The sequence below is a fragment of the Lynx canadensis genome, chromosome A2, assembly GCF_007474595.2.
Source record: "Lynx canadensis isolate LIC74 chromosome A2, mLynCan4.pri.v2, whole genome shotgun sequence".
NCBI lineage: Eukaryota > Metazoa > Chordata > Mammalia > Carnivora > Felidae > Lynx > Lynx canadensis.
The window spans coordinates 104,784,861-104,808,104 of record NC_044304.2 but is presented as its reverse complement, the minus strand read 5'-3'; the positions used below and the strand labels follow the sequence as shown (position 1 = coordinate 104,808,104).

At 36.0% G+C, this 23,244-nt stretch overlaps 1 long non-coding RNA gene across 1 annotated transcript; it reads right to left on the bottom strand.

Annotated features, from left to right (window-relative positions):
- Positions 1–3,474: 3,474 nt before the first annotated feature.
- Positions 3,475–21,876, bottom strand: LOC115500424. The gene is made up of 3 exons (XR_003964531.1): positions 21,717–21,876; positions 18,404–18,479; positions 3,475–3,565 (listed from the first exon to the last, which is right to left on the bottom strand). It is a non-coding gene; the product is annotated as an uncharacterized LOC115500424 (long non-coding RNA).
- Positions 21,877–23,244: the final 1,368 nt, after the last annotated feature.

Below are 23,244 nucleotides of genomic sequence, written 5' to 3'. Positions count from 1 at the left end.
TGATATTTTTTCTTACTGGAAACACAATCTCTTAAAACTTCAGCTAACTTCAGACATTGTTTCTTATATTTTACAGATTATAAAACCAAGGCCTGAAGGGCTTAAGTAAATTGTGTGAGGTCATATGTAGGGCTGGGACCAGACTAATACTTGTGAGTTGTTTCTTCCATTACCTTTTGTTGCCAAATACAAGAAGAAATGAGTATGTCATATAAAAAATGTAGGGTTAAACTATTCTTTAAAATGTTTTGCAACTAAAATGATTTAAAACTGACCATTATGTATAATATCGAAAAGAGAAAATCCTTGTCTATTTGGTCTTTATGACTGCTCACTGCTGTTATCGGTGGCGAGCAATAAAATAAGTTCACAGAAATAAAACAAGTGCTCTGGCTACCATTTATTTTGGCAATTGTCAGGAAAGATGAATTAGCCAGCACAGATTCCCCAGAGGTGGCATGATGTGTAAGACTAATAAAACGATACCTGATGATTCCCTTGGAGAAGGAAAGAATAACCTCAAAGAAGAATCAGAATTAACAAGAAATGAGACCAATCTTTCACAGCGCCATGAAGGTTAGAAAGATAAAGCTATAGTACTCTAAAAGCCATGAAATTACTTCTAAAGGCAATAATCGATTTAGTGGGAAACATTAGAAAACTACAAGTCAAAAAACAACATCAACAAGAACGGTAAGCCCTGGAGGTCGCAGCCATCGAGAAAGTGCCTGGTAAATCCTGTTTCCCTCCCCCTGCTCCTCAGCCAAGATTGATTCTATGCTCAATCCTGAGCCTGAAACAACTGTTTCCTGAGGAGAAACCTTTTTACTTACTATGATTTACTTTTTCTTTACTTGCTTCTTGCAGAAAAGGAGGGAAGAGAGGAGGGAGGAAGGGAAGGAGGGAGAGATGAAGAAAGAGTGGGAGGGAGAGAAAAAAGAAGAAATGCAGCAATGGGGAAAAAAGAAAAGAAAAATAAGTCTACCACTGTCCATTTCCTTCTTTGCTTACTTTGCTAGATTGGTTGATCAAAAAGCCTTCAATGGAATAGATTAATTGTGTATTCTTGCTTTTCACAAGAATATGATTGTGTAAATCATCACAGGTAATGATTTTCTTGATCATTTCAAGTCTTTTCTGAATAGTATGCATTGCTCTGTGTTCTGATAATCTGCATCAACTCTTCTTGCATTCAACTGCCAATTTGCAACTACGTGGCTGGAACTGGAACTGGAGGGTATTATGCTAAGTGAAATTAGTCAGTCAGAGAAAGACAAAAATCATATGACTTCACTCATATGAGGACTTTAAGAGACAAAACAGATGAACATAAGGGAAGGGAAACAAAAATAATATAAAAACAGGAAGGGGGACAAAACAGAAGAGACTCATAAATACGGAGAACAAACTGAGGGTTGCTGGAGGGGTTGTGGGAGGGGGGATGGGCTAAATGGGTAAGGGGCATTAAGGAATCTACTCCTGAAATCACTGTTGCACTATATGCTAACTAATTTGGATGTAAATTTAAAAAAATAAAATAAAAAATAAAACAAGTTAAAATAAATAAAATTTCAATTTATAATTGGTTATTTAGCTGACACTTCACTGTGCCTATTCAGCCTGTTCGGCTGGCACTGGAGACTGAGATGGAAGACAGTCTCAGTGTTCAAGCAAAACAGTGATGTTTTGGTGAGTGGTTCCTTAATTCATTTGCGATCATCATTTCCTCTACCAGGTAGAACTGCTCCAGACATTGGCTAGGGAAATGTAGCCAACTTAGAATGATAATTTTCTGTCATATCTAAGTTTTATAAAACAAACACATATTTTCTTTGATAATTACCGTAATATTAAACGCTAAAAAAATTAAAGGCATCAAAACAAATTTAGATGATTAAAAATGAGAAAGTGTAAGTTTTGTTTCTTTAATTTTATTTATACAACTTAATTTTTGTCCAATAATACAGCTTTTTGATTGACTCTTCTATACACTTCTCAACTCTCCTTACCCCCAAGTCTTATTACCCAGAGACAAGCACTTTAACTCACCTCACTGCTTTTCCTAGTTCTTTAGTCTACATTTCTAAGTAACAAGTACATAGTGATATTTCCCGATTTTTAGTGCAGATATCTATTGAATCCCTCCTTAGAGGAGGTTTTATTTTTTCTCTTTGGCTCCTCTCTTCCCGTCACACAAATTTTTCCTATTCCCATTGTTCCAATACACATATTCACAATCATTGGTTGAATCAACATTAGCATTGGCAGTATTTAGGAATACCTAAATATCACTCACAACAAAAGGCTATAGATTTTCTAGCCACATAAAATATTACTTTGGTTTATCTTCTGAGAAAGAGATTGTGTTGATTGCCTTCCACTGGTCACTTTGGTTTCTTCCTGTGGTAACCTTAAAAGATGTTTTTCCATTTCCTCAAAGAGAATATATTCAGAGAGAAGTAGTGAGAAAAACAGATTTTACTAAAAACCCATTAGTGGTGTTGGGGAGGAAGAATTTCCTCTGGCTTTCAAGGTCCTAGCTCAACTTAGAATCAAATTGACATGAGACAGATTAACAGGAGAAAATCAAATTTAATAGTGTATGTGTGGGGAATCCACATATAAATGGAAATTCCCAAGCAATGTGATGTTTATAAGATCTAAGGAGAAGGAGAAGGATCTCAGGATACAAAGGGGCAAAAGACCATTAGCAGGAAGGTGAAAAGGGGACGTTTGAAAAACAAAGATGCCCTATTATGCAGATACGTTTCTTAGGTAAAGAGGAATCTCTGTTAATAGCTCTTTTCCTAGTAAAGCAGACAGTTGAGGGAGAAGTAAAGAGACTTTTCTGAATTTGGTGGGTTTGGATTGGTTTTAACTCAAAATAATGCTAACGCCACAGTCCCCATCTTGGGGTGTCCTACCCCTGGCCCCTATAGGAGAGAAGGCTTTAAAAGGGCATAGGTCATGTACTATATACCACACAATATTTTTACCTCTCTAAAAATCAGTTCTCATGTCTTTTTTCTCAGTTGCCAAACAGTAAAGATCTCTCTGTTTTGCCTCCCTCCTAATAATTTATGTAGTTCTCTATGCACAGAACTCCCTCTAATTCTCCCATTTTTTGCTTTTACCTTAATCCTTTCTTATGCTATATATTTTAGTCCTCTTCAGACTTCTCTGCCTTTGCATCCTTAGAAACAAAATATAACATCAATGTCATGTCTGTGAAATAGCTTTGTGTCAGTTAGGGTACGCTATGTTATTCTTTGGTGATGAATAACCCCAAATATCAGGTACTTAATATTTAAAAACAAATTTCTTGTGTATGGTACATGTGCATTTTTTTTTTAACGTTTAATTATTTTTGAGACAGAGAGAGACAGAGCATGAACGGGGGAGGGTCAGAAAGAGAGGAAGACACAGAATCGGAAGCAGGATCCAGGCTCCCAGCCATCAGCCCAGAGCCCGACGCGGGGCTCGAACTCACGGACTGCGAGATCTTGACCTGAGTTGAAGTTGGGAGGGGGTAGCTGCATCAGGTGGATCCATATTTCCATGATCACTGCAACCGCAAGAAAGGTGCCACGTCATTTCTGCTCACATTTTCTTAGAAAAGACAAATCACATATCCACACATAGCTTCCATAGCGGCAAGGAAGTGTAGTACTTACCCTACCCCATGCCAGGAAGGACAGATGACAGCCTTAACCACTATAGTGAATATAGAGATGCTACACTGAGAACCAAGGAGCTCTTATAAATAACATATTTTTAAAAAAATTATCTGTGAAAACAACTTTTTCTTCCATTACATACATTTGGGAAGCTTCTAGGAAAGAGGAGGGCCCACATAACCTGAGTCACTTCTGACTAACTCACCAATTGGAAGATATTATTTCCTTCATTTTGAAATGTCTTCAGAAAATATCCTTTTATGGAATGCCTGCATGGCTCAGTCAGTTAAGCGTCCTTCTCTTGATCTCTGCTCAAGTTATGATCTCATGGTTGGTGGGATCAAGCCCCATGTTAGGCTCCACGCTGACAGTGCAGACCCTGCTCGGGATCCCCTCCCTCCCTCTCTTTCTGCCCTTCCCCCAAGTGCTCTCTGTGTCTCTCAGAATAAATAAATAAACTTAAAAAACATATATCCTTTTATCAGTTTACTTTAAATTCTTTAATTAATAAATGAATTAAAAATACTAAAAAAATGATTTAAATCTTACAAAAGGTGATATTCTAACTTTTGAGACCTGAATATAAATTTAAGACAAAAACATTAATTATTATACATATAGTTGGTTTTTTGTGGGGGAAGAAAAATAATTTTCCCTTACCCTTTTAGACTCTTGGCTGAGACACCCCCCAACCCTACCCCCTCAAATAAGTGATAGATTAACAGGATAAAAACGATTTTAATAACACGTATACCTCCTGTATACATGGAAAAAACCCAGTAAAACTAAGTAACTGTGAAATGGCCCAAGTCACCACCTTAAATAATATCTTCAACTAAAAACAAAACAAAATAAAACAAAAACAAACAAAAAACCAGGATGTTGGGAAGAAGGGAGAGTCAGTCATGACAGGTTACCAAGCAAAGCACTGTAAGCCAAGGTAATGTTCTTATGCAGATTTAGGCTTTTGCCTTCTCCACTGATAAGAGTTTCTGCAGATTTAGAGTCATCCTTCTCTTCCTGGTACAGAGACAGACACCCTGGCAAATGGAGATTTCCCTTATAAATGTAAATGTCTCTTACAAAAAGGTTTACTTGGTTTACAGAGCTTTTCCTTTGTCTGCAGTTTAAAAAAAAAAAAGCTTAAAATAATCCTTATGTCAAAGAGACATATTTTGGGGTAGTGAATTCTGCTACCCTTTATTACTATACCACGTTTAGGTTTTAATTATTAAAAATCTAAAATAATACTTATGTAATATTGAAAACATTGAAAATACTGAATATAAACTTGCCTCAGAGAGTAAAATTCTAGTCAGAAACTGAATGCCAACCAATATCATACATTAACTTTAGGGCCTTGAAAAAAAGATATTGGTATAACGATAATCTAGGTCTTTACTCACAGCAGAATATATTTCTAATTCAAGTAACTATCATTTCAGGTCCAGTAAGCAAATAGAGACTACCCATTCATTTCATGCAAACCTCATAAGCTGCCTGTGGAAACAAATGTCTCTCATTGCTCAACTAGGTTGGGTTCAAGCTGGTGACTTGGAGGGGAAAGGTTATGGATTCTGTTATCAATCATCTAAGCTACTCATTCCTCAAGCAGAAAAGCACTGGCTCAGACAAGAGAGGGAGAATTATTTGACTCAATTTATTAACACATGATACTACTCTGTTGGCAAATATCTTCCTGAATAAAATAAGAACAGTATAAAAAACAACATCCTTTTTTTTATTGTAACATAAGGAACTTATGTGAAGAAAATGTGCCAGTTACAATGTTCTGCAAATTGCTATAAATTGTTAGTGAGAAAATTCATTTGTAATTCCTAGGTATCTCCTCTTGTCTGTGACTGTCAAACAATGACAGTATGATGGATTGTGTCACCATAAGCAGATCCCCCATGCACATAGTCTCTGGTCTCTGTCGGATAACATTACAAGCCTGACTTTTATACTCACTGTTAACATACTTGGGGAACAAGTTATTTTACTTTTCTCCCACACTATTTTCTATTTCTTTGTATTAAATATACATTGGAGAGTAAAAAATGATGGTTGAGATGTACCTGACAGAGAAGTCACAAGCTGTAGTTTGGAATACTTGTTAATTCATGGGATAATTCACTTTAAAAATTTCTTAAAACAGAATACAAAAAGATGAAGACAGAATATAGTTTTGTGATTAGTTAGCATTAAATTTTCAATAAAAGTTTGAAATGTACTCGTGTTTTTCTGTGAGATACTTGGAACTTCTCAAAGTACTATAGCAGAATATTTTTTTTCCTGAAAGGATTCCAAAATGATTTCAACTACAGTTTTATGCCAAATTGGTCAACTGCTTACTTTTTACCATGTAGTATTCTAGATTATGGAAATGAACAAAACCAAGTTACCAGTATTTATGTGACTTATATTCTACCTAAAAGACAATATACATGGGTAATAGGTGATAATGATTTAGACAGACCGGGTTCTAGGACCCAGAGGGGCTCCCGCAGGACCAGCGAAGAGTACCCTTGATTTCACGCATGATAGAAATCAAATGCAAGCCAAAAGGAAGTGAGATCAAAGTTTATTGAAGATATTTAGATAGTGTAGATATAGACAGAGCATCTGAGAGATGTGGAAGGGAAAGGAGAGAGAGTCTAATTTTTGTTTGGGGTCTGGGGTTTTTATTCAGGATTGTGATTTGGTGTACATGTCCTCTCAGGCATCAAGGAACTGGTCAGAACAAAAACTAGAGTCCAGGTGTCCTCCATAAGTCGCTTATTCCTTGCAGCCAGGGTGTGTCTAGATATCTAGTCCCAGTGGTCTGGAATACACACAGGATGGCCTAACCTAGTTATTCTCAACTGGTCATTCCTTAGATGTTATCAATGTGCTGGAAGTCTCCAAAGAAATCATTAACTCCTGATCCTTACAAAGAGGGCATACATTATTGGTACTATGAGACATGTGGAAGGCAAGGGTACAGGTCCTGGAATGAATAGGGCAGGAAAACAACAGAACTTCATAAGGTTCATTCAGATTCCCTATTTCAATAATAATATTTTTTTTTGGGGGGGAGGGGGTTGGTTCTTAAGTTTACTTAGTTATTTTGAGATAGAGAGTGAGCAGGGAAGGGGAAGAGAGAAAGAATCCCAAGCAGGCTCTGTGCTGTTAGTAGAGTCTAATGTGGGGCTCAGACTCATGAACTGTGAGATAATGACCTGAGCCAAAACCAAGTCAGACACTTAGCCAACTGAACCACCCAGGCTCCCCTATTTTTGTTTTTTAAATGTTTATTTATTTATTTTTATAAAGAGCACAAGCGAGAGTGAGGGAGGGAGGGGCAGAGAGAGAAGAGAATCCCAAGCAGGCTCTGCACTGTCAGCATAGAGCCCAAAACTGGGCTCTAATCTCATGACCTGAGCTGAAATCAAGAGTTGAATGCTCAACTGGCGTCCAGATAATGATAGTTTTAATAAGTACTATAAAAAAAAATAAAACCTAAGGCAGGTGAAATAGGAGTCATACAGTTTTCTAACTTAGATGGGTCATTCATAAAAGGGGTTTTATGAAGAGATAACATGTGAGTAGAAGTTTAGGGGAAAAAAAAGAATGCAAGTTGTGAGAATAAGGGGAGACTATTTAAGACAGAAAGGATACCAAATTGAAGGACAATAGTAGAGAATTTGCTTGGAGTGTTCAAGAACTGGCAAGAAGATCAGTATGGCTGGAGCAAAATGAATAAGGGAAGAAGAAGTAGGATATGGTATAATGGGCCAGATCACTTGGGACTCCAAATCATCTAAATGATTTGGATTTTGTTTCAAGTCTCATGGTAATATTTGAAAGACTTGAGAGCAGGATATTGATCAGTGATTTACCTGCTAAAGGATCTCTCTGGCCTCTAGAGGGTCAAGAATTGAAGAAAAGAAGTTATTACAGGAGCACAGGCAAATGATTAGAACCAAATGATTATAACCAGTATTACTTTTCTGGACATAAGTATAAGGCTGACAGGATTTTTCAGTCTGAGAGGCACAAAGCCATCAAGAATGGTTCTCCGATTTTTTTTGTTTTTAATCTGTTTTGGTTCCACAATGTTTTAACTGGATCAGCTGGGGTGAATGGTGGGGTCATCAACTTAGATAAGGAATACTAGAAGATGCATATTTGAATGTTAGGGGGATCACTACTCTCTTGGACAGTCTAAATTTGTGAGAAGATGCTTATTAAATCCCTATATTTATTTTCTATGGTACGTAAAAAATCGCCACAAATTTAGTGACTTAAAACAACATAAATTAGAGTGCCTGGGCTCTCCTGTCAGCCCAAAGCCCACTTTGCATCCTCTCTCTTGCCCCTTCTCTGCTCACACGTTCTCTCTTTCTCTCTCAAAAATAAATAAATAAATAAATAAATAAATAAATAAATAAAACAATTTTAAAAACCACACAAATTACTATTTCACAATTTTTGTGAGGTTGGAATCTGGACATGGCTTAGCTGGGTCCTCCACAGGCCTGCAAACATGTGTCAGTCAGCTGGGTTCTCATCTTGACATGATCTTGGGAGAACTATGTCTGCCTCCAAGCTTGCTCAGGTTTTTGGCAGACTTCATTTCCTTGCAGCCTAATGACTTATGGGATCCTGCTTTTTTAAAATTAGCAAGGTTAGGGGCACCTGGGTGGCTCAGTTGGTTAACATGTCCAACTCTTGATTTTGGCTCAGGTCATGATCTTGCAGTTCATGAAATTGAGTGCTGTGTCTGACTATCAGGGAGGAAAGCCTGCTTGGGATTCTCTCTCTCCCTTCCTCTGCTCTTTCCCTGCTCGCTCTCTCTCTCAAAGCAAATAAATAAACTTTTAAAAAAATAGCAAAGTTATATACAATGGAATATTGTTTAGCCATCAAAAAGATTGAAATCATGCCATATGCAACAATGTGGATGGAGCTAGAGTGTATTATGCTAAGCAAAATAAGTCAGAAAAACAAATATCATATGATTTCACTCATGCGGAATTTAAGAAATAAAATAGATGAACATATGGGAAGGAAAAAAAAAGAGGGAAGCAAACCATAAGAGATAAGGATAGAGAACAAATTGAGGGTGATAGAGGGAAGTGGGGGTGTGGGCTAAGTTGTTTATGGGTATTAATGAGGGCACTTGTGATGAGCACTGGATGTTATATGTACATGATGAATCACTATATTCTGCACCTGAAACCAATTTTACCACATATGTTAAATTACTAGAATTTAAATTAAAACTTGAAAAAAACCCATAAAATCAGCAAGGGAAGCAAGATTCTAGAACAAGTCAACTAGCAGGATGGAGACTTATATTATGTAACATAATTACAACAGTGATATCCCAATATCTTTGCCATATTCAAGTCACAGATCCTGCCCATACTCAAGGGCAAGGAACAGCAGACCTGGAGATATAAATTTGAGTTATCAAGGTATTGATGTAAAGCTTTGGGTCTGGATGAAAATACAATCTATAATGACATGGAAATGATAGATATTTTATTTTAATAGACATATAGAGCATTCCAGTCAGCTAGATTAAAAAAAAGGGGGGGATTCAGAAAAAATTCTTGGACAGTTTTATTACTTAACGGATCAGTTCTTGCCTGCCTTATTAGGGCTACTGCCCATGGCTATTACCAGATGTTTAGAAGGTACCACACAAACACTGAACTCTAAAAAAGGTCATCTCCCTTTATCCCTACAATAAACTAATATTACATCTTTTTAGACGATGAGAAAACTAATGCTCTAGATCACGCAGCCATTAAAGATACAGTCAATGAATGTGGTGTGACTCTATAATCTATACACTTAACCACATCCTTTGTAATGTTTCGCTTTGTGTCCAACTTGCCTGGATAAGATCCTCTTCTGATCACCGATTGGTATTCTTTATGTCTACATAGGTTTGCTGTTCTCCTTGATTTGTTTTCTCTTGTCCTCCATCCAGATCATCTCAACTGACTCCCTCCTTCCCTTTGGGAGCTGTCACCTGATGTCTTAGTAGGCCACAACTGCTCTAAAATTGCATAATAGACATGATCTTTTGTAAACATTAGCCTTTTCATTAAATACTAAAATATCTGAGGAATTCAAAACTGAATGAAGTTAGTACACAAGAAGGACTCAGAGAAAAATCTATTATTTTGAATCTGAAGAAGAAAAGGAAATCCCAGGAGAAAGAAGTATTTTTGAGAAGGAAAGAAAGAAGTAAACATACTCATTATTCTTATAATTATTATGGAAGTAGGTTATATTCTTTATAGGAAAGAATAACCAAGGAATTGTGTCTTGAAGAATGAATTTACTTTCTTAGTACAAAAAAAAATACAAAATGTGTTTCTCAATTATAGTGGAATGCTTTATGGTGGAAATTTTAGTTGATTCCTTTATTTTTTATTTTGCACTTGCTCCTGGTGAATGGTTATAACTAATACATATTATATAATGCCTTCGTTTCTGTGGTTCAAATCGTATGTAGGATGTGGTTTAGTATATCTCTTTTACCTTGACTCAGTATTAGCATAAAAATGTTTCTATTGAATATTCAAATCAAGGTGTACAAGAACACAATTTCTTTTCTCACTAAAAAGCAGTATAAGATAAAACAAAATTATTCTAGTTTTAAAAGAAATTTACACTCGATTTTCCTGTGGAAAACCCTAATCCAGTTTTTCTGCATAAATAAAATACACATTATATAGAATATACGAGAACACAATAAAATCTGCTGATGAAAAAAATCTGCCTTATGCCTGTGGTGTCATACCTTCAGATTCAGGATTATTTCCACAGGGGTGTGACATCTTTATAGAACAGTTTCAGTTGCAAAGAAGTATATAATTAAGATTATGGAAGATTGGTAGCTAAACACCAGAAATGCAACAGCACCTTTAGTAAAATGTCTTGTACACCTAGGACTGCTGTCACTAAGGACCACAAACTGGATGGCTCAAAACAACAAGCAGTTTCTTGCCTCGAAGCTCGGCCGGGCAGGGGCCTGGGAGGGGCGAGAGTGTTGCGCGGGCGGGGGGGATGTGCAGAAATCTGCAGTCTAGCAAGGTGCTGTCAAGGCCATGCTCTCTCTGAGGGTGCGCCGAAAGTAACTTCCCCTGCCTTTCTTAGGAAGCTCACTTCTTGTAGCCTGCGCTGTTCACAGGCTTGTAGTAGATACATCGCTCTGATCTTCGGTCTTCACGTGACATGATCCCTGTGTATCTTTGCATCCTCTTCCTTCTATTTGTGTCTGTCTTTGTGTCCAAATTTCCCCTTTTCACAAGGGCACCAGTCATGCTCACAAGGCTGAGTATGATGACCTTATTTAAACTTGTTGACCTTGTAAAGACTTTTATTTCTAAGTAAGCTTACATTTGGAGGTATTGAGGGTTAGAATTTCAACCTATCTTTTTGTGGGTATGCAACTCAACACATAACGTATGTACAAAGTTGCACATTTAAAATCATAGTTTAAAACATTTGTGCTGAAATATTGAATGCAGACTGCCATTGAAATTCATGTCCTCATGTTTACTACTTCATGCAGACTCACCACATTATTTAACTTACTTTTAATTGAACTGTTCCAGATTCCTATATATTATTGAAATACATTTCTTTTTCATTTCTTTCATATAATTCAACATGACAGAACATAGACTCAAAGAGAAATTAATGGTATTATCTCAACAATCATCTAGAGAAAAGATGCCATAAGCAGTAAGCAACAAATATTTACCACAGAACTGTAACAATGAAATGAAGATCCAGAATTATGAGCAATACTAGACATTAATTTATATTAAAATACATATTAAAGTAAATCACCTCTGGTTAGGATTAGTTTACATGTGAGTTTAGCTATAGGCATAAGTTTAAAAAGCTAATTATAAAGTTAAAAAGGTAATTCCCAGACTCCAAGTCTATTTTATGTTTTTATATTTATACAGTAGTTTAGAAACAAATTATTAATGTTTATAACTATAAAAACTCGTAGAAATTGGATGAGTTGTTATTAAATATGCATTTCATCTGTGAAGCAAAATTCTGTCTTAGTACATTCCGCCTCGATTAGAGGTGTCCCTACAGAATGACTTTGAACACTTGTTAGGGACATGCTGCCACTGCTGCTGCTACTATCACTATTTACTACTACTACTACTACTACTAACACTTGGATAGCAGTTTTATCTTTCAGTTAATTGTCCTGACAACACCATGAGGTAGGTTTTATCACTGTCTGAAAAATACAGGTAAGGAAAAGGAGGCACAGAAAGATTAAGTGACTTGCCCAAGGTCACACAGCAATTTGTTAAATCTGGGATTAGAAACTAGATGGTCTGATTTCAGAGGCCATCTAATAATTACAGTTATGACAGAGTATTACAAACAATCCATGTGAAATTATGACTCATCATACTTTTGGGTTGCCATTTTCCTTGATAATTATTATTTTAAATCTAATATGGTTTGTCTTTTGACGAAAGAAGTAGAAATTGAGGCCTTATTTTTAAAAAATTAGCTAATTCTTCTTTGCCAATGTTTACCTTAGTTGATTTTTAGATTTTAGTCATAAAATGGAGATTAAAGCATGTATTTTGAGCTCTGCCTTGGATCTTTGTGTAAGGTAGTGACTAAAACATATAAAGATTCCTGACCATGTAATTAATTATATCCTAGTGAGAGAAGAGTGTGCCAGCCTCTTAAATCTGTAAAAACTCTTTTTGTGTGTGTGTGTGGTATCCATTCATTGCATTACATTGCTTCTACAGTTTTGAATCACTTGGCTATTTTTGCATTTTGATGCAAAATTATGAGATTGTAATAAGAAAGTTCACTTTTCTTGTGTCAGACTAGACTATTAATTTACAAATTGCCCTAATTCAGTAGCATGAGATAATGAATTACTCTAAAATATTTTAATTTTAATGTTTTTTTAATTATGAATTATCTGAAGAATAGTGAAGTTTATAGATACCAACAGTGTTTTATATTGAGACCAAATTCATTGGTCTCAATCTTCTAATGTTTTGAAGAATACATCTTTGAATGATTCTAGATATATGTACATCATTTTAATATCAGAATTATAGAGTACATTCCTATATAAAATTTTATGACTAAAATTTAATTTTTTAATGGAATAAGTCATATATACATTAATTATTAAGCTCTCTTGAGTTTGTTTATCATAGTAACCTGATTTAAAGGCATAGATATAACCGGGAGAAATGAGTGGTCCTCAGAAGACTTCCAAGTAGCAAGCTTACTACCAACAAAGTGTTACTGAGGGGATGCGTTTCTGCCCAACAAGACCAGTTGTTTATTTTACTCATTTTTGTCGTTTTTTAAGTTTTTATTTTAATTTCAGTTAGTTAACATACAGTGTTATATTAGTTTCAGGTATACGATATAGTGATTCAATACTTCTCTATGACACCTGGTGCTCATCACAAGTGCCCTCTTTAATCCCCATCACCTGTTTCCTCTATCCTCCCACCCACCTCCCCTCTGGTAACCATTAGTTTGTTCTCTATAGTTAAGAGTCTATTTCTTTTTTTTTTTTTTTTTAATTTTTTTTTCAACGTTTATTTATTTTTGGGACAGAGAGAGACAGAGCATGAACGGGGGAGGGGCAGAGAGAGAGGGAGACACAGAATCGGAAACAGGCTCCAGGCTCCGAGCCATCAGCCCAGAGCCTGACGCGGGGCTCGAACTCACGGGCCGCGCGAGATCGTGACCTGGCTGAAGTCGGACGCTTAACCGACTGCGCCACCCAGGCGCCCCAAGAGTCTATTTCTTGATTTGTCTCTTTCTCTGCTATTTTTTTTCCCTCTGTGTGTTTGTTTTGTTTCTTAAATGCCACACGTGAGTGAAATCATATGGTATTTGTCTTTCTCTTACTTGTTGCGCTCAGTAGTATACTCTAGCTCCATCCATGCCATTGCAAATGGCAAGATTTCTATCTTATTTATGGCTGAATAATATTCCATCATATAGATACCACATCTTCTTTATCCATTCATTTATTGATGGGCTGCATCTGTAGCTCAGCTATTGTAAATAATGCTATTAGAAACATAGAGGTGCATGTATCTTTGAATTAGTATTCATATATTCTTTGGGTCAATACCTAGGAGTGTAATTGCTGGATTATAAGGAAGTTCTATTTTTAACTTTTTGAGGAAACTCCATACTGTTTTCCACAGTGGGTGCACCAGTTTGCTTTTCTACCAACAGTATGCAAGTGTCCGTTTTTGTCCACATCCTCACCAACAACTGTTGTTCCTTGTGTTGTTGATTCTAGCCATTCTGACAGGTATGAGGTGATATCTCATTGTAGTTGAGATATTTTATTCAATCTTTATGCAGTAGAATCTGCTATAATGAAAGGGATAAAAATTATCATCTCCAAATATAAGTTATCTCAGTTTTTTTTATTTTATTTTATTTTATTATTTTTTTAATATATGAAATTTATTGTCAAATTGGTTTCCATACAACACCCAGTGCTCATCCCAAAAGATGCTCTCTTCAATACCCATCTCAGTTTTTTTTTTAATGTTTAGTCAGTTTTGAGAGAGAGAGAGACAGGGAGAGAGAGAGAGAGACAGAGAGCAAGTGGGGGAGGGGCAGAGAGAGAGGGAGACACGAAATCTAAAGCAGGCTCCAGGCTCTGAGCTGTCAGCTGACAGCAGACAGCTCAGAGCCTGATGGGGACTTCAACTCACAAACTGTAAGATCATGATCTCAGCTGAAGTCAGATGCTTAACTGACTCAGCCACCCAGGCACCCCTAAGTTATCTCAGTTTGTATGGTATTAGCTAGTTCTATTATTTAGGACATTTACCCTGGAACTTCTTTTATGTTTTAGTATGTGCTCTATGAAGAAAATGGGATTGAATGCGTCTGTTTTTTAAATTATAGTCATCTTTTTCTCATTATTTTTGCTTCCAATACTGTTCCAGAATCTTAAAAAAGGAAAAGAAAGTTAACTCATTTTTCAGAATTATGCATTTGAGAGCTAGCCCCTCAAAAAACACAGGGAACAATCTTCCCCAGATTCACACTGTATCTGGGCAAGGATGTTGCAGGCTGATACTAATTTTCTCACAATTTTTCTTCCAATCCCTTGAAGGAGCAGAATGACACTAAATACCACTGGCCACACTCATGTTTTCTAACTTTTGAATCAAATTGTATATACTTTCTAATGATGTGCTGAAAGTATAGAAGCAATAACAGGTTTATTAACAGTGGCTGGACAGTGACAGCCATCTCCCCTTTCTGTACTTTGTACAAAAATATCAGGGGAAAGAATCCAGGCCTACATTTCTGGATTTTTTTTTTTTAATTTTTTCCTGAGTTTGTTTCTTTTTCTCCTTCTTTCTTTCTTCCTTTTTCTTTCTTTCTTCTTTCCTTCCTTTCTTTTCTTTCTTTCTTTTCCTTCCTCCCTTCCTTCCTTCCTTCCTTCCTTCCTTCCTTCCTTCCTTCCTTCCTTCCTTCCTGAAAAGAATTATAATCTGTTCAAAGGAAAAACTATGGTAAGTGGCTTGAAGAGATTTCACCCTTATGGGACTTTAATTCTTTAGCGTGGAGGAAAAATTGAATTTATATTGCCGGTGGAACTTAAGAAGCCAAGCTGCTTAGCCTGCCACAATGGCTTCTCACTTTTTATGCTTTACTTCAGAGATTAGACACCTTCATTTAGTCTAAGTATTTTACAGTGTTTTCCTTAACCTTCATATTTGCATATAAATGTCCTTTTTCTGGGAACTTTGGAGGTTCTTTATGCCATTTCTTTTTTTGTTTTTTAAAATTTATTCATTTTTGAGAGACTGAGCATGAGTGGGGGAGGGGCAGGAAAGAGGGAGACACAGAATCCAAAGCAGGCTCCAGGATCTGAACTGTCAGTACAGAACCCGACACCAGTCTTGAACTCATGGACCTGACCCATGGATCATGACCTGACCTGAGGTTGGACACTTAACTGACTGAGCCACCCAGGTGCCCCTTCTTTATGCCATTTCTAATGCATACAGCAAGCACAGGCAACTCCCGAGTGTAACTATTCTGGCACTAAATTAATGCACATTATTATCTATGTGAAATTATTTAAAATATGTGGTATGTTCTTATTTAATTCTAGATTTACCAGTTAGGAAGAAAGTAATGATGATCTTTAAGTAATATGACTGAAAGTGTGATTCCAGTATGTTCTGGCCTATCTCTTTTAAGTCTGTATTGCTCTTCACCAATGTATTGGGGTTTTGCTAGAATGGCATTTCATGCTTCAAAGCCCTTACTGTGAAGTCTTTGTCTTTGTATACAAAATTTCAATGTTAATTTTATATTAATAAAACTTTACATTGTGAAATATTTTTAGATTTGTAAAAGAGTTACAGGGAATGTGCAGAGAGTTCCTGAACACTCTTCATCCATTTTTCCTTTATGTTGACATCCTACATAACCAAGGCACACTTGGTTAAAATAAGCAATTAGCATCGGTACTTTACAATAAAAAAAAAAAAAAAACCTAGATTTTGTTGAGATTCTTCAGTATTTTCCATGAATATCTCTTTTCTGTTCCAGGATGAAATTTCTATTCCAGCATACCCAGTGAATGTAGTCAATGTTAATTTAAAAGCACTGGGGTTTTAATCCATTACCTTCCTCCATTAAGCTCTCACTGGGTTTACTTGATGATCCTGAGAAGATCCTTGTGTTCCTCCTTCTCTCATCAGTCACACACTCATTTGAACTTTTTGGTCTTAGTACCTTCTGTGTCCAAATTGTTAAATTGATATTCTTTTATGGAATTCATAGCCATCAATGACTATAATGATCATGGAAGGGAGATGATGATAGCAAAAAAGGGTATAGAAAAAGAGGTTTAGTTAAGTTGTTTTTGGTAGACAAATCCTTTTCATGTATGAAATCTCGGTTTACAATGTGTGTCCATTATTGCAGTGCAGTGAAAAGACCTAGGATATTTGAAACATTCCCAAGGGGACAAGAGCCAGGACATCAATTAATGCAACACACTCAGCCTTTGGAACCAAAGGTATCAGGTTTAGTTTCCTTCACCAGTCAAACACTAAGGTTACTTTTATATAAAATATGTTGTTTATAAAGTTAGTGGAATAAAAATCTTAAAGGTTATACTTTAAAATATTTTTTAATGTATTTAGGTTATATGTATGTATATGTAAGTATATACATAATACATATACATATATACATAACGCATATACAATGTATCATAACTTAGACATGTTTCAAAATATTTTTGTGTATAACCCTGAAGATTTTTTAAGCTTAGTTATTTATTTTGAGAGGGGGGTTGGAGGTGGGACATAGAAAGAGAGAAGAGAATCTCAAGCAAGCTCCATGTTGTCAGCATGGAGCCCCATGCTCCATCCATGTAGGGCTCCATCCCACAAACTGTACATGAGACCATAACCTGAGCCAAAATCAAGAGTTGGACATTTAACTGACTGAGACACCCAGGTGCCCCAACCCTTAAGAGTTTTAATCCATTAACTTTTTTATTTTTTAAATTTTTATTTATTTGTTAAATGTTTATTTATTATTCTTGATGGAGGAAGGGCAGGGAGAGAGGGGAACAGAGGATCTCAAGCAGGCTCTGTGCTGACAGGAGAGAGTCCGATGTGGGGCTCCAACTCACGAACTGTGAGATCATGACCTGAGCTGAAGTCGGATACTTAACCGTCTGAGACACCCAGGCACCCCAATCCACTATTTTTAAAGCAAATATATATGTACTTACATACACATACTTATTTAGTGCTAGGAATTTTTCTTTCAGTACTGATTTAGCTGTGTCCTTCAAATTTTGATATGTTTTATTTACATTTTTAGATGACCATTTGAATTTATCTATATTGTTTTTGTTTTTTTTAATTTTTTTAATGTTTATTAATTTTTGAGAGAGAGAGAATGCGAGTGAGGGAGGGGCAGAAATAGAAGGAGACACCAAATCCAAAGCAGGCTCCAGACTCTGAGCTGTCAGCATAGAGCCCCACGCAGGTCTCGAACTCACAAACCGCAAGATCATGACCTGAGATGAAGTCTGACACTTAACCTACAGAGCCACCCAGGTGCCCCTATATTGTTTTTGATAATCCTGTCTTTCTGTATGGTTCTTTTTTTTTATTTTTATTTTTTCAACGTTTATTTATTTTTGGGACAGAGAGAGACAGAGCATGAACGGGGGAGGGGCAGAGAGAGGGAGACACAGAATCGGAAACAGGCTCCAGGCTCTGAGCCATCAGCCCAGAGCCTGACGCAGGGATCGAACTCACGGACCGCGAGATCATGACCTGGCTGATGTCGGACGCTTAACTGACTGCGCCACCCAGGCGCCCCTCTGTATGGTTCTTTAGTGGTTGTTCTATTACCTTAAGTATGTGTATATGTGTACGTGTGTTTGTGTTAAATCTATGGCTGTACTGTGATATGTCTCACAGTCCACTGATGTCATTTCTTCAGTAGTTTAAGTGAAATACAGAAGACTTAGCTCCCTTTTTCTCCTTTTATTCTACCCCCATTTATAATTTTTGAAAGTATTTCCTCTACATATAATTAAAACCATATCAATGTGACAATGTTAGAATTTTTGATTCAACCAAACATAATTTTAAAAACTAAAGAGAAGGGAAGTCTATTTTATTTACCTGTAATTTTGCTTACTGTGTTCTTTAGCAACACATTTTCTTAGTTTTCCTTCATCTGATGATATCTTGAATTTTCCTTAAAAAAAAAAAGAATATTTTAATTGGTAGGACTCTAGGTAGACAGGATTTCTTACTGTTGTTTTTGCACTTGAAAAATACTGTGCCACTCCCTTTTGCCCTCTATGGTAAGACATTCTTTTTCTCTAGCCATTTCCAGATTTTTTTTTGTCTTTAGTTTTTAAGCTTTCATTATGATATGCCTTGGCACTGATTTCTTTGGGTTTATCCTGTTTAGGGTTCACTTAACAACTTGAATATGAAAATTTATGTTCCTTGCCACATTTGGGAAGTGTTTAGCCATGAGTTCTTTTAGTACTTTTCCAGCCTCATCACTTTCTCTGCTCTTGTGTCTCTGATGGCAAGGACATCACATCTTTTGTTATAGTTCCAAACAGTCTGTCTGTCTGTCTGTCTATCTATCTATCTATCTATCTATCCTCTTTGTTGTTCAGATTGTTTAAAGGGTATTAGACAGGAAAAATCCATTAAATATACTCTCCTATGAGCATGCAAATGGGTCTGAAAAAGAATACAATAATAGAACAAAATGTGGCTCTGTAATGAACAATATTTTATAGTTATAATGACATAAATGCTCTTATGGACTATAAACTTTTATAATTAACCAATATTCAAAAGACAGCAAACTTGATTGTTATTGAATATAAGGTAAATATTACCAACCATGCAATAAAAAATATAATGTACTTGTAGCAGAAACTGGATGATAGGGTGATGAGAGGTAGGAAAATGATAATACTGTCATCTTGCAAAGGAGTCAAAAGATCATATCTGAGAATGATGGAATAAAAAAATGAGAGTTTAAACTGTTAACCATTTCACAGAAACTGTAAAATAGGCCTAAGTGCTCATCAAGCTTTTATTTCTAGTAAACGAATCAAAGTTTCTAGTTACTACTACAGCTTGCCACCGTTGAGTTGTGGCCAATGAAATGTAGAAAAAAGCAATACACACCATTTGTTGACTTCTCAAAATCATAGCATGTTTTAATTTTCTACATTTCTTTTTGTGCTTTTTTTATATAGCTTTTTCCCCCTGTAATTTCTTATTATCTTTTATTTTTTTCTTTTCACTGTATCTATTATTTCAGCATCTCATTCACTTATTCTGTTTCTTGGTATCCATTGCATTCTTCTTTCTTACACCTGCTGACTTTTTATTCTGATTTGAACACTTCACATCATACTTGGACCATGACTTTCCTGGATAGCTTTTACAAATTTTTCCTCACAATTCTGGTTTTATTTGTTCTGGCAGTGTATGCTTTTGTAAAATCTACAAGATTTTCTGAACTTATGAGTAAGAAGAGTAAGTATTTGTGCCAAATTTGCCATCCTAAACCAGAAGCACCTGTTAGCATTATAAATTTTACACAATTCAAATTAATTGCAAATTAATTGGCACCAGGCCAGGAAATATATCACAGAAGCAATAAATATGATAAATAAATATGATCCATGGATGCCTTCTAAGATTTTATCTTTTTTTTTTTTTAACTTTACTTATTTTGAGAGAGAGAAAGAAAGAGGGCAAGTCAGGGAAGGGCAGAGAGAGAGAGGGAGAGAGAGAGAGGGAGAGAGAGAGAGAGAGAGAGAGAGAGAGAGAGAATCCCAAGCAGTCTCAAAACTGCTAGCACGACACCCAATGCAGGGTTCCAATTTACGAACTGTGAGATCATGACCTGAGCTGAAATCAAGGGTCCGATGCTTAACTGACTGAGCCACCCAGGCGCCCCAGATTTTATCCCGTTTTTATTCACCTCTGAAAAGGTGACAAATATTTATAATATTTGTATATTTGTCACATATATAAGATTTTGTGTAATTCTCCCCAAATCTGAATAGAATTGCATAATCACTTGAAAACAACTTATAAAGGTTAGGCAAGACAGAATGGCATTGCCATTTAGGAGAAATGTTAATAACATATCTCATTTTTACAGTTACTAATCGTAACATGCATCTTGTCTCTAATGATCCTTCAGGGCTAGGAGGGGGTGAAAGTGATGGGGTGAAGAGATACTCCAAGTGTAACGGAAAGATTAATTGATTAACTTTTAAGCATTTGAATTTATAAAAGTCTTGAGATCAGGCTCTATATTTAATTTGTTAATGTAAGCTTTCAATGTTACTACTAAATTAAGAGGCTAAGATCTGTTAGATTTTATCTTATTGTTTGCCCCTTTATTAATGGATAAGACAACTGTGCAAGCCAGTAAGATTCTTAAAGGCCTATATTAGAAATGTTAAATGGTAACATATTGGTAAGTTACTTTAAAACTTGGTCCTAAAAATTTTACACTTGTTTAGTTTTCCCAAAATTGTGCAAAGCACTCTGCTATCAATCCAGTAAGATTTCAATCATTGTGAGATACAGTAACTTAATGTTTGTCTTTTCAGCTCAGCACTTAGGCAGACTGCTTTCCTCAAGTAAGTATTATACTAAACTTGAATGAATGATTGATTTTTGGATTATTGAACCCAAATATGTGGTTGTAGTATGGAAAAAATCTTTGGAGGTAATAAATGTGGGCTTTAGTTTAGAGAATGGATATTCAAAGCAGTTTTGGGTGAGCAGATGGCAGCTTAGGGGTTTATGAGTCTGGGAAAGACATAATGCCATAGCCTATTGTGCAGAGAACACAGAATTTTAAGCCAAAACTGAAAATTACAGTGGCAGAGTTAGTGGCAAAAGGGATAGATGAGAAGAAAAGGCCTAAAGCTCTTATTGTTTCCTGATGGTATTATTTCCACCACTAGAAATTCTGGTTACAATTATGAATTCAACAAGATATAAGATAGACTAGTTCAGCCTTTCCCTTAAACATGGCTTTTCTTTTTTTCTTCATGAGAAATAAATTCCTGAGCACATCCAGATTTAAAAATAATTCTCTTTTATTTCAGATGCCTTAGATATTCATGCAAAATTGGGAAAGTTTTAGTAAGAAATGGGCCATCTGAATCATCTACCCGGAACTCTTATAATCCTATGAAGGGCAAGTAAAATTATTGATAATTAAATACTTAGTATTCAGTTAGCTGTTCAGTTTTAGGTCACCTTTGTGATCCTAAGATATGTAGTTTTTTCCATCTAAAAATTTTGCCTTCTAGTTGTCTCTAGTTCAGTAAAACTCTCTACTATCTGTTATATATTTAATCCAAAAATATAAGCATATTTCTAGACTCTCTTCTTATCCTTCTCCCCAATTCAATTCATTCCACCACTGAAGTACCTCTTGAATGCATTCACTTTTGTGTTCATTGTCTGTATCCTGAACCAGGCGGAAGATGTCATGGCCGTGGTTACCCTGCCTCCTCTTCTCCATTCTCCACACAGCAGCCGGGATATACCCCTTTTAAAATACAGATTTGAATACGTCATTTGTCTCTTGAAATCTTTCAACAGCTTCCAGTGAGCCTTCGAATAATCCTGCTAAAATCCCCCGAACCTGACCTTTAGTTGCCTTTCCAATCTCACATGCACAAATCTACTATTTGCTTAATTCATGCCAGCCACTCTGGTTTTTTGTTTGGCAGGCAATGCTTTCTCCTATTTCACTGCTTCTGTGTATACTGTTCCCTCTTCCTGGAATGTTCTACCTCTTCTCTTTACCTTATCTAAATGATGGCCCCCCTCCAAATCCCAGTATGACTATTACTATGCCAGTAAACCTTTCCTAATGCACTTAAATAAGTTGAGTCCCCAAATTATACATTTCTCTAGCACTATGAAAATCTACTCTCAGCATTTTGTACATAACAGTTTCTCAGTAGCTAGTAAATACTGGTGCAGGTTGTCTTCTCTGTTAAGTGTTGAGAGTAAAGTCCATAAGGACAGGAGCTATTTTGTTAACCATGTCCATCATCTGAATACATGATGTTGTCTGGTAGGTAGTAGGCATACAATAAATATTCATTAGCCAAGTGACAGATAAAGTAATTTGGAATTTAATGTATAGTTTTATATGCCTACAATATTTTCTTCCAAGTTTATTTGCATCCCTTACCATGTTGAGCTATGTCAGAGTAATAGGTGAGGTAAAGAAGGGAGAAGGTTGGAGGAAGAGATTGGATAAAGAATTGCAAAGTGGGAAAGCAAAGAGAAGGTAAGAGAGAAACACTGATATCAGAGAATACTATTGTCTTCTTCAAACATAACAAAACAAGATCCAGAAGGCTTTTCTAGTTTTTTCTTTCAATACAAGCTTTGCCATGTAGATTAATATTACTATTTAGAAGCTAATTAAGTAGAATATTGTCTCTATATCTTTATTCCTGTTCACTTTTGGCATTTATTTTGGTCATTAACACTTCCTCTAAAGTGACCATGGGAATGGAGGCAATTTGCTTCCTGTTGACAGATTTTGTAATAAGATTGATGGGGGCAGAAGGTGAAACTATGTGGTAAAATGAGTTTTTTTGCATTATCTGTGTATTTCATATATCAATGCCAGTATTTCTCAAACTGCGGGTCAAGACTCCAGGGGGAAGGGTTACAGTATAATTTAAAGGGTTTCATATATGGGAACTATTTCGAGGTGGAAATTGTGGGCTACATTGAGAGTGTGAGCCTTCTTTTTTTCCTTCAGCCCTCCATATTTCCTTAAAATATGCTTTAACAAAAATTCTGCCAATTGGAGGATATAAAATGTTTAAGCCATACAATTCATAGTGTAAACACTTTAAAGCAAACTTTAGACTGTTAAAATCACTAGTCTACAATATTGCTTGCAGAACCTTGCACAATGCCTTGAAATCAAT